Genomic DNA, 12,829 nt, shown 5'->3' with positions numbered 1-12,829 from the left:
AGATGTAGCTTACTGGAAGATTTTTACAGATTTTTACATTAAGCTCATATTCAATTTTGATTTAACAATTAATTGATCAGATTGCAAAAATAACACAGAAAATACTAGAAATAGGAATCTAAATTCAATGAAATTTCTACAGTAACAAGATATAAGTAAAAATCGCATGCTGTGAGATTTTCATGAATTTTAGAAACCATTTACTATCAATTTCGGATTTTTTAATTTTCAGACAAGATTATGAATTAACAATACATCCCATATGAAACAAGATCTAAATCACTTGAAAATTTTACAACAACTAGAAATATGGAATATAAGACTACTGTAAAATTTTGGGAATTTTTTCTGCAATCTGATGTCTGTAAACATTCTCTCAAAATCTGATAATTTTCAAACAAAGCATAAAATAATATACCAAACCAATTCCAAAAATTCTCAAAAATTCATGGTAGAATGTATCAGTATTATATTATGTTCCTATGAAATTTCAATAATTTTGGACTTTGTTTAGTATATATTTTATTTTTCTTCGTCGAAAAGATATTTTTGAAGAGTTTTCTATTTTTAAAACACGATTTTCGAGAAAATTACGATTCTGGAAAATGTCCCCCAACCTTGTTCTGATGTGATGAACACAAGAAAATTTTAAAATTCCAAAAAATAGATCATCCTGAAATGGCTATTTTTCGAATTTCGTAATTACTCAGCTAATATTTTAAATAAAATACCACTCTTCACTCAAATTCTAAAAAACCATTGATCCAATGTCCGATCCAATCCGATAGTTATTTTACTCTATTTAAGTAGAACATCATATTAAATTTTGGGACGAAACGGATTTGAAACACTCATGCAGATCATGATTTTAAGCACACACATTTAATATTGAATTAAAATCATTTCAATGCTTAAAAACCATGCAAAATACATAAAAAATACCAGATGATTCGGGAAAAATCCGAGAATGGGGTACCAACATGTGATAGAGTTCCTCGCCGAATCCAAAAGCCGCAGAGTCCGAAAAATCCAGCCGACGTGTGATCCGCTCCGTTCTCTTTCCTTTTTCTTTCCTTTTTATTTTTATTTTCTCACTGCTGTGGATGGGGTGGATGAGAGAGAGGCCGAGAGTGATTGAGAGGCGAGTGAAATAGATGAATGAGATAGATGAATGAGATAGATGAGAGTGTGAGAGAAGCTGAGGGAGAGAAATCAAGAGAGAGTGAGAGAGAGATCTCGAGAAAGATGCAGTGAGATAGAGAGAGTTGCAGATAGAGTGAGAGACGACCGAGAGAGAGTTGAGAGAGTTAGATGAAGAGAGAGAGATGGAGGGAAAGAGAGGAAGAGAGAGAGAGAGAGAGATGGAGGTAAAGAGAGGAAGAGAGAGAGAGAGAGAGAGAGAGAGAGAGAGAGAGAGAGAGAAACGTGAAAAACAGAGTATGGAATACTCTGTTTTCACGTGAGTTTTTTTTTTTTTTTTTAAATAAGTGATGTTGATGAAGGGTTTAGAGGGAGAGATAGAGAAAGAGATAGGTGATGGGTTGTGGGAAGAAGAAGGAGTGAGATGGGGAGAGGGGAAGAAAACAGAGTGTGATGAGGGAGGAGAAAAAGCTGTTCCTCTGCTTTCTGTATTCTTCTCTTTTTTCTTTTTTTTTTCTCAGAGCTATTGGATTAAAGAGGGTGAGAAAGAAGGGTTGGGCGAGAGAAACAGAGTGAGAGGGATTTCAGAGAATGAGAGAGGGAGGCCGATCACTCGATGCTATTCTTTCCCAAAAACCACAAGAACAGAGCCTCGGTTTTTCTCTTTGCTCGCTCTTTTTTTCTTTTCTTTTTTTTTCGATGGGCTGCCCCTCGGTTCCGTTCCCGGGAGAGATCGAGAAAGGTCCTGGAGGAGTAGCCAAGATCCAGAGAGTGAGGGAAATCCTCGGTGCTCTTTTTAGGAAGGAAATAAGAGCTGCCTTTTTCCTTTTCTTTTTTCTTTCTTTTCTTTTTTCTTTCTTTTATTTCTTCTTTTAGATAACAGCCGGCTCCTCATTTTAGAACCTCCCCTCTCTCTGCAGAAACTTTCCTTACCTCTTAATGAAATTATAGCAATTGTTATTCAATAGAAAAGGAATTTTAAGTGTCACAAAGATCCTAATTTAACCTTCCCAAAAGTTACTGATTTACATAAAGCAACTTCTACTTTTCGAGAATCCCAGATCTATCCATTCCAAACCCAACGTTTATTTTGATAAAATGATCTGAACCGTCTGATCGATGGACCAAGATGTAGAATAATCGTGCCCAAAAATCATTTCCATGAGATGATCTTAACCATTCAATTGATGGGCCCACAGAAATTGCATCCCAAAATATTTCCATTGGATGATCTTAGCCGTCCGATTTATGGGTCACGGCCCAAATAGATTGCGCGCCCCAAATCACTTCCATGGAATGGTCTGAACTGTTCATTTGATGCAACATAATGTAGATTGGCTGCGCCCCTCTAAATCATTTCTGTAGGCTTATCCGAATAACTTAACTTGATGATCGTAACAACATTGGTTGTTAAAACAACGTCTCTGAGATCCTGACCGACATCTTTATGTATTGGATCGAAGTAGGTTTAAAACTCATTTTTCATTAAAACAGTATACGGGCCCCCCTGCTTGATCCAAATCTCAACAAAATGCTCAATGCGGGCCCGCCCACGAGTCCAAATTCCCTCGAGTTCGGATTCTTATGAATAACCATTCTCAACACTTGGCGAAAAGAAAAATACGGAACATTGCGGAAATGATCGGAAAGATTGAGAAAGCATAAGAGACGGACACGGGAATGGGAAACACTGAAAAACTGACAGCGAGACACTAACTTCTTTGTTGATTAAAAGCGGAGCAAAATGGGGGTGTCTACAGTAAATCAACTAGGTATCCAGCACATTTGAAGTATGGCCGGCCTTGGTTATTATTTATGTTGCTCCGTGTAATTTTTCGAACTGCTGGCTTATTACAAAAATAATTTATGGTTGTTGGTTGTACGCCATGTGAGATGCCACTAGTGTTGCTTGAAGATGCCATGGTTGATGCTTCTGTAATTAAACAAAAAAGATTTCAGAGAGTAAAAGAATAATTTAAGCATAAAGCAACAGAACACCAATAAAAAAAAAGAGGATTCACAGAGAGTAAATCCCCAATGCCCTCCTACGAAATCCCCAAAATGCCCGACCTTACCATTCGCCGGCCGGATTCTCCTCTGCAGAGACTCTAGTAGGGACATTATTTGTCATCCCCTTGAATGTTTTTTTCTACTAATTTTGAAACCTGAACTGCTACTCTTCTTCACAAACCCAATAAGCATCCATATAGAATTCATGAAAACAAAGCCATATATTAAGCATCCACATACAGTACTTTCTAAAAGAAAACAAAAAAAGAGCAAAACATCCACAATACGAGATAAAAAATGTAAAAAAACATTAGTCCAAACGCCCCAAACCGTACAAAGAAAAGCCCAGAACCAACACAGAACCCTTACTAAAAGTAACCCTAATGAAGAGAACCCAAGAACCATGAATCTTGAACCCAATGAAAAAATCAAGATAACACACATCGTTTAAACCCTTGTGCAAAAAGCCAGTGTGTTCTGTTGGCCGATGATAAACGATTTGGGTTTTGTTTGTTCGAAAACCCACAGCTCTGTTGGCCGATGATATATGAAAAAAAAAAAAAAAAACACATTTCTGTTGGGTGAAGATAAATTTAAAAAAAAAACCCATTTCTGTTGGGTGAAGATAAATTAAAAAAAAACCCCATTTCTGTTGGATGATGATAAATTAAAAAAAAAAAACCCAACATAAATGGGTTTCTGTTGGGTTAAAAATAAATGAGGAAAGTGTTTATGTTGGGTTAAAAAAAATGGGTTTCTGTTGGGTTAAAAAAAAACTTGAAATGGGTTTCTGTTTAAAAAAAATGGGTTTCTATTTTTAACCCAATAGAAAGTTGAAATGGGTTTCTGTTGGGTTAACAAAATTGGGTTTCTGTTGGGTTAAAAAAAACCCTTTTTTTTTTTTGGGTATATAAAAAAAACCCATTTTTTTTAAATGGGTTTCTATTTTTTTGGGTATATAAAAAAAACCCATTTAAAAAAAAAATCGATTTTTTTTAAATGGGTTTCTATTTTTAACCCAATAGAAACCCAATAGAAACCCATTTCAACAGAAACCCAACAGAAACTTGAAATGGGTTTCATTTTTAAAAAAATGGAAAGTTTTTAGTCGGTAGAACCCATTTAAAAAAAATAACCCATTTAAAAAAAAACCGATTTTTTTTTAAAATGGGTTTCTATTTTTAACCCAATAGAAACCCAACAGAAACTTGAAATGGGTTTCATTTTAAAAAAAAAAATGGAAAGTTTTTAACCCAACAGAATATATATAGCTCACCAACACTTGAAATGGGTTTCTGCCTCCCAAAGATGTTTAAAAATTAAAAAAAAACCCAACAAAAATGGGTTTCTGTTGGGTTAAAAATTAAAAAAAAACCCAACGGAGAAGAAAAGTGGTGATCCAAAGCATACCTCGAGGGAGAGAAGAGCATGCGTGATCTCCAGCAAGGTGTTGAAGAGGTAGCCGTCAGAAAACCCAGCGAGGGAGAGAAGAGGGAGGCGTCGGAACTCCCACCGTGCGTAGAGAGAGGGAGAACAGAAACCTTGTTTTGTCGAAAAACCCACCGTGCGTAGAGAGAGGGAGGCTTTGTATATTTATTCTTCAACGGTTGGGATCACCCTTCTTATAATCCGACAGCCCTTAAGAAGGGTGGAGTAGATAACGCTATCTACTCTACCGACTAGAAACACTAAGCTCTATATATATATATATATATATATATATATATATATATATATATATATATATATCAAGTGATAAATACCTTGGACACATGCATTCCAATTTGACTCTTTTATGACTATTTGGATGAAATACATATAATATCACCTTTAAATTTTCAAGGTTCATCATAGCCATTATATCCAATTAAATCTTTTAGAACACACATACTTTAACCCATTAAGATTTCTTATTGCATTTAATGATAACTAGGTGCATAATAATTTAAAAACAAATTAGCTCACCTAGGGCACAAAAGATATCTAAGAAAGGATTTGAGTTGTTTTTCTTAGACATGGCTTTTAGTTCCTTAATTTTGTTAGATATGATATCCTAAGCAATTTAGGTACCCTATGATCTAGCTAATGCCAATTTTGTCCAATATGAGTTCAAATAAGAAGGAAATGTACTTGTTAGTTTAAGTTGAACTCATGGGCTAATGGTGTGGTTGATTTTCATGAGGGCACAATCATGGTTTTCACAGTGAATTCTTATTTGTGGTTGTCATGTGGATGAGTACTAAGTGCAAGAAAAGTTAAAAACATAATGTGTGCACTTAGACTAAAAAATCTAGAATGATATTCAATTAATGCAATATGTCAAAGTCATATAATGATCAAGTTTAAGCATATAGACTTTGAATTTTTCAAAAAGATATTAATCAATTAAGCTCATACGCATATAGATACATAAGAATCAATCAAGAATAGGCACATAGTATCTATACAAGTAAATTTTTAATTTTAGCATATACCCCAAACTCTACTAGGATCAAGAGTAGATCAAGTAGGGGATTTTGGAACCCAAACCATCTTGGGTCCAACCAAGTTTGTGTGATGTAATAAATCTTTTCTAACCCACACAAACTTAGAAGATTTCACAAATCTAAACCTACATTTAGATTTGTGATGTCCTGATCTACCACAATAAGTACAAGAATAAGAACTAGTAGATGAGGAGCAAATAGAACTACAAGAGTGTGAATGGGAACATACATGTGTATCTCTTTCTTCTTGTAGTCTTTAGTTTTTCAATGAGAGTTCTTCATTTTTCATCTTCATCTCATTAATTTCTTCTTTTAGAACATGTAACTCATGAGATGAGTTTAGCTTCAGTTCTTCTTCTTTTGATTTCAAGTCCTCTATTTTCTTCTCCAATTTTTTTATTGTTTTCAATTAACTCTTTTTGTTCATCTAATAAATCTTGATAATCTTTTTCGGATTCTAACAATTTATTGGAGATAGAGGCAAGTGAGTGTTTGAGTTTTTCATTTTTAGATACTTCAAGGTTAAGATTATTTTTTAATTTTTCACATAACTCTAGAAGTTCATTTACATTTTGAGATTCAAACACATTTTCACCATTATCTTCAAAAGCTATAAGACAAGTAGTTTTAAAATTGTTTTCAAGTAAGTCTCAGCATTCTTGCAAGATGAGATTTTATCAAATAAATAGGAAGGTAAAGCACAACATAATGCATTCATGGCTTTAGAGTTTAGAGCAAAATATATTTTGTCTTACTCATTAATTCTTTTAAATTTGCATAAGGTGAAACCATTTTCAAATATTTTTATTAAGTCATTATTTAGACCCTTTAGATAAAACCTCATTTGGATCGACCAAGATCCAAAGTCGGTTCCATCAAAGCTAGGAAGCCTAGATGCCATTAGGTTGCCAATGATCTTTTCTCTTGTAGATTTTTAAATTAAAAACCTTTTTAAGAGCCTAAGCTTTGATACCAAATAAAATACAAGTAGGCAACCCAAGAGGGGGGTGAATTGGCTAATTAAAATTTTTGTCTTAGTTAAAAGGGTGTGTGAAATTAATCCTAGATTATTCTAACCCTTGTTCAAATATGCTTATAAGATTAAAACGAAGAGAAATAATAAATTTTTACCAATTTATATCTAACCCTTATTCAATTAAACATAAACACACATAGCGTTAGAGACTACCAATCACCATAGACAAGAAGATGGGGAGAAGAAGAGCCACACCACAATGAGAACACCAACTTTTATAGGTTAGGTCTATCAACAAGACCTACTCCACGCTTCCAAGTTTAGCTCATTAGGTACTCCACTAATGGTGAGATTTTATGCCTAATCTCCAAGCTTTACAACTCCTTCTTCACCTCCAAGGGAACAAATCCTTTTTGCTCCGGATTCTCCTTTGTTATCCTGCCAAATCGAAGACCCTCTCACAATCAAGCTTCCCCTTAAGGCCGAAGCGAAAACTTTCTTCTAGATTCACCTTTCTTACCGGGCCGAATCGAAGACCCTCAATACAACTCCAAGATTCGCCTTTCTTAACGGGCCGAATCCGAGACCCTCAATACAAATGAAGAACAAAAAGAAAAAAACACTCAAAGCCTCTTGATTGGCGGATTACAAAGTTGATAGCTCACAAACTCTCCAAAGAAAATAATAAAATGTAGAAGCCCTATGTAGATCCTCTTGATAAATGTAAAATACGAATTCAAAGCATGAAAGAAGAATAACCTTTGATTTGAAAGTGTAGGTTCAAAACGATGTCCAATGATCTTGCAAAAGGTTGTTTAGTTGGTCTAGGATAGTATATAAATAGCACATTGAAAGATATGACCGTTTGGAGGTAAAACATTAATAAACTGGGCTAGAAAAATCTAGTTGTTTGAGCCTCAATGGCTACTTTTCGATACCGGCGCGATCGATCGAGGTGTCGTGGTTGCCCTTCCTATCGGGCGCTCTCTTTTTTATTTTGAAATTTTTATCGCCGTGGTCGACCAGGTCTATCGCGGTCGCTCGTCGAGAGCAACCTGGACTTTTTTATTTTTGTTCAGATCCCTATCCGCGGTCGCCCGGCCGTATGGCGGTCGACCGGCCGTATGGCGGTCGACCGACCCGACCAAGCTGGATTATTTCTAGGTTTTTATAAACATATCCGCGATCGCCCAGGAAGCCCCGGTCGACCGGCCCCCTTTGTATCGGTAGGTGCTGGATTCCAGCCACCTTACCGCGGTCACCCGGGGAACCCCGGTCGACCGGCCCTGCTTTGAAAACTTGATTTTAAATAAAAATTCAGGGACTTAGGCCATGGTCTTTGGTCTTTTGTCCAAGGTTTTCTAACACATTTTGGAGAATGTTGATGGTTTTCAAAGATGTTAAATTTAATTATGAAGACCATTTGAAAACCTTTGAAAGTGCAAATATATTTAAAACAAGAGGAATCCAAATACAATCTAAAAATGTATAATATTGAGTCTTCTTTGGATTGCTTGGCTCCTTCGCACTTTCTTGGACATCTTCGACTTGCGAGTGAACTCTTCAACTTTCTTCAGATCATGTGGCTTCCTCCATCTCTTGGACATCTTCAATGTTGTATGAGAAGGCCACCAATGCTAGTTCATCTCACCTTGCTAGGCAACTTCTGGGATCCTTGTCTTGAGCTCTTGACTTGAACATCTTCCAAGGTTGATATCTCCAATATATGTGCAAGCTCTTGGTCCTTTGTGCATGTTGATCCGCAAGCCATGTATTGTGTTGTGTTGTGTAATGGCGATATGAAATGTCAAATTCCTGTCTAAGGCACAACACTCAAAGACAACACATTAGTCCATAAAGACTAATCAATTTGGGTTTGCTAGCATCGAAACAAGAAGGTAAAGGTGAATGATTGAACCCATGGGGACCCTTTGGCTTACAGATCAACATGCACGAAGGAACTAAGTGAGCTTGCACATATTGGAGGCTTCATCCTTAGAAGATCTTCAAGTATAAAGCTCAACTTAAAGATCCCACAAGGTAAAGGTGAATGATTGAACCCATGGGAACCCTTTGGCTTACAGATCAACATGCACGAAGGAACTAAGTGAGCTTGTACATATTGGAGGCTTCTTCCTTAGAAGATTTCCAAGTATAAAGCTCAACTTAAAGATCCCACAAGCATGTCTTGCACAATGCCAAGAGGAGCTTGAAGATGAACAAGCGTTGGTGACTATCTCAAGCATTCAAAGTGAAGATGATTGAAGAAGAGGAAGTCACACGTACTAAAGCATTCTTAAGTGTTCATTTACAAGCCAAAAGCCCAAGGAAGACCTTTGAAGCTAATACGATCAAGGTGCTAAGTAGTTTAACTTTATAGATTGTATTGGAGATCTTTTTGAAGTGGTTTTGCATTTCAAAATATTTTTCAATCCTCTTTCAAAACCAACCTTGAAACCTATTTTTATTTCATATAAACATTTTTAAAGGTCTTAAATATTATTAAAACAAAAGTCCATAGCCCAAGAACGAAAGCCCAAGTACTAACCAAAGTTTATAAATGAAAAGGAATGACATTAGCACTTGAATTGTGAAAATAACACCTTAAAACTGATTTAAATGGTTCAAGATATTTTCAAATATTTTTGAAAATATTTTTAACAGATAGCTCTCATTTTTCTCATATCCGTAGAGTATAAGATTATCAAAATCCGATAAGAAACGAGGGAGATATGAATTTTACAAGAACCGGCTGAAAACTGTTTTTTGCTGGAATTCCAGCAGACCAGCGGCGGGCTACCGCCCTACCACGGTCGACCAGGCTCCGTGGACCGCCCCCTGCTGGCTACTGCGGCTGGGCGAAAAACTAGCCGTTGGGGCATAACGGCTAGTTGCTTTTTTGAACCGTTTTTTGTCTTTTCTTGCCCAAAGTACCCCCAAACATTGAGCAATCATTACGGGCTATAAATATGATGTTTTCTCATGGATTCTAAGACTTTTGAGCTTATTGAAAACCTCATTTGAGCTTTAACCTTCCAATCCATTGATTTCTTCAAAGAGCTTTGAACTTGCATATCTATTTGAAGAAGATCTCCTTAGGCTTCATTATTTTCTATTCTTGAAGAGACTTGTGAGCTTTCATTGTTAATGTATTAAGCCTAACAAGAGGCTAAAGAGAGCGCTTCAATACTCATTCTTCATTGTAAAGAGAGTCTTCGATTCGGCCCGGTAAGAAAGCCGAATCGAGATTTAGAAGAGGGTTTTACGCTTCGGCCATTGAGAAATGAGAAGCTTGATTGTAATCGATGGTCTACGATTCGGCCCGTTAACAAAGGTGAATCCGGTGCAGAGAGGGTTTGTTCCCTCGGAGGCGGAGAAGTGATTGTACGGCTTGGAGATTCGACTATAGTGGAATCTCACCTTTAGTGGAGTACACAAGGAGACAAACTTGGAAGAGTGAAGTAGGTCTTGTTGATAGACGGAACCACTATAGATTTTTGTGTCTTCATTGTGTTGTATTTCTTTCTACATCATTTATTGTTTCTTAATTTTTGTTTGGTGATTGGTAATATCTCTTTCTTTATTTTCCACCAAGTATATTTGAACAAGGGTTAAAATAATCTAGGATTAATCTCACACACCTTTTTATTTAGGGCAAAATTTTAAATTACCCAATTCACCCCCGTCTTGGGTTTGCCACTTTGGGATTTCAAGCAGGCTCAAGTACACGAGTGAGGGAGAGATCTCCATGGGGATGAACCACAATCAATAGGGAAAGGGAAGAGCCTCCGGTCCGCAGCGAGTGATACACAAGCAAGACTGCAAGTGAACCAACCAAGACAATCCTTTTTCCGCTTTGCACTGGTTCTTGATTTCTTTTTAGGCCTTTCCAGCCATGGATTATAGCACTCCTTACCGGGGACAAATTCAATGGAATAGATTTGTTACAAGAAAAGGGGGCCTTCTTCTCCTTATCCTTATCGTTACCAGAGAAGTTGTAATGACACCCGTACCACTACTCTACCACTATTCTATGAGTTTGACGTAAACATTGCTTACCACTATTCCACGAAGTAACTAGTAACTACGATGAAACTCTCTAAGGCTTGTCTCCCCACTGTTGACTACTTCCATCAAGGTAACTACTACAACCTCGAAATCCAATACATCTTTTCTTGTTTTATCTTTTTGGACAAATAAAAGTTCCATCCTCTTATGCATCGTTTGGATCGACATCTTCCTTCCTCACATTTATTGATACTAAATTCCAAAGCCTTTCCCTTTCTCTTATCTGTTTATCCTAAAACAACATCCAATAAACACCAAAACCTCTCAATGACTTTTCATTTTCGTACATAGATGAATACACCCATCACCAAATTCATTGGCACTATTTGTCTGATTCAAGAGACGGAATTATGTAATCGGACAAACCTCTCATTGTCATTGGATAATACTTCCAAAGCTCTCGTTGTCTTTGTAAAATGCTTCCAGCCTTCCAATCTGTCATGACTTCATTGCCATCCAACCAACACTTGTACTGCACACAATTGTTGCATATTTTGAGGGCTATAATTGTGACACGGGCTATAATTATGCTTCGCTACGATGAAATTTTTTCCATGGAAAAACCTTTTTCTATGATTTTTTCTAAGACAATTTTTTTTTCAAAGGAAATTAAGAAAACAAAGGCATGGGCTGTTTTTTTTTTCAATGTACTTCATGAAAATTTTTACCTGAAAACCATTTTCCGAAAATTTGGTTGGCAAGCCAAACATCGTCTTTGAATGCAAGGAAAATATTTCTTGAAAATATATTTCCATGAAAATTAGTTTTTCAAGATTTTGGGTATGCTTGTTTACATGTTTGGGAGACACGAAAGTTTTTTCCAATGAATATTTCATTTATCAAGTGGTGGGAGAGGGGCGAGGAGCCTGGGGGAGGGAGAGAATTGAGGGGATGAGTGAGGAGTGCGTGAGAAGTGACTGAAAAACAGGAAAAAAGAGAAACTCCACTTTAAAAAAAAGATTTTGTTTTCCGTATTGTCCAGTCACTTTGCATAACCTCCTAACCCATTCCCTTTGAATTCTCTCCTTTTCCCACTCTCTCTAGCCCTCTCAAATACTTGGTAAGCTAATATGCCATGAAAACATTTTCATGGTTACCAAATATGGCCTTGTATGTAGATATTTTTCTAAAGTTTAAAAATTTTCATGTTCTGTAGGAAAATTCAACCTTACTAGTCCATGCAATTTTTTCAATAGATTTTTTATGAAAATTTTCTTTTTCCCTAGATCTACTCGAGTATGTGTATAGGGTAGTGACAAAAGTATCAAAGTACGAATATCCTCTGAATTTGTAATCACATCTTTTATATAGGGTATGGGGGCATAATTAACAAGAATATTTTATAGCCTTAGTAAGAGAAGGAAGTGAGATTCACTTGGACGATGATCAAAATCTTTTATTTCTTATGCCTTTTGTTCAGAAAATCCACCGTGCAAATCCGATCCGATCGTGTACAAATAAGCGAAAAGTAAAATAAGAAGCAAACGTGAAGATGAACACCGAAATTTTGCGTGGTTCGGCCAAACCTACATTCACCGGCAAGAAAAACAATCTTTCACAGTATATAAGGATTACAATAGATTAAACCTGTTAGGCCAAAAATCAGTAATAGATACGGCAGTGACGTAAGAGCTAGGCTTGTGGACCTGAGGAGTGGAGGGGAAGGAGCGGAGCCCTGCACAAGAGCAAACGAGGTCAGAATACCAACCCGGAGATGTTACTCCGGACAGGCCCTTCGACACTCAAGTCAGTACGAGCAAGAGTGCACCTTCCCCTCCACTCCTCGGGTCCACAAGCCTAGCTCTTACGTCACTGCCGATTTTTGGCCTAACAGATTGGCGCCATCCGTGGGACCCGAACTAAAAGCTGTTCGAATCCCCTATACAAAATGGCAGGGCGGAAGAGTGCTCGGGTACCAATTGCCCGAACTACCCGAGCCATAGTGCCTCGCAGGACCCGGAGCGAGCGAATCGCCTCGCAGGTAGTGGCTCCCTCTGCTACAGCAGAGCAGAGCCCAGCTCATTCAGAACACCTCAATCCCACCCCCACTCCGGATCAAGTTCAAGCTCTCTTTCAACAGATGACGGCTTTTGTTGATCAGTACCAACACCTGATCCAAGCGCCTCCCCAACATCCTCCAGAAGCTCCA

The sequence above is a fragment of the Tasmannia lanceolata genome, unplaced genomic scaffold (genome assembly GCF_043159265.1).
Source record: "Tasmannia lanceolata isolate RefF3 unplaced genomic scaffold, GAP_Taslan_0.1 ptg000019l, whole genome shotgun sequence".
NCBI lineage: Eukaryota > Viridiplantae > Streptophyta > Magnoliopsida > Canellales > Winteraceae > Tasmannia > Tasmannia lanceolata.
The sequence above is the reverse complement of the archived record's forward strand: the minus strand, read 5'-3'. Positions refer to the sequence as shown.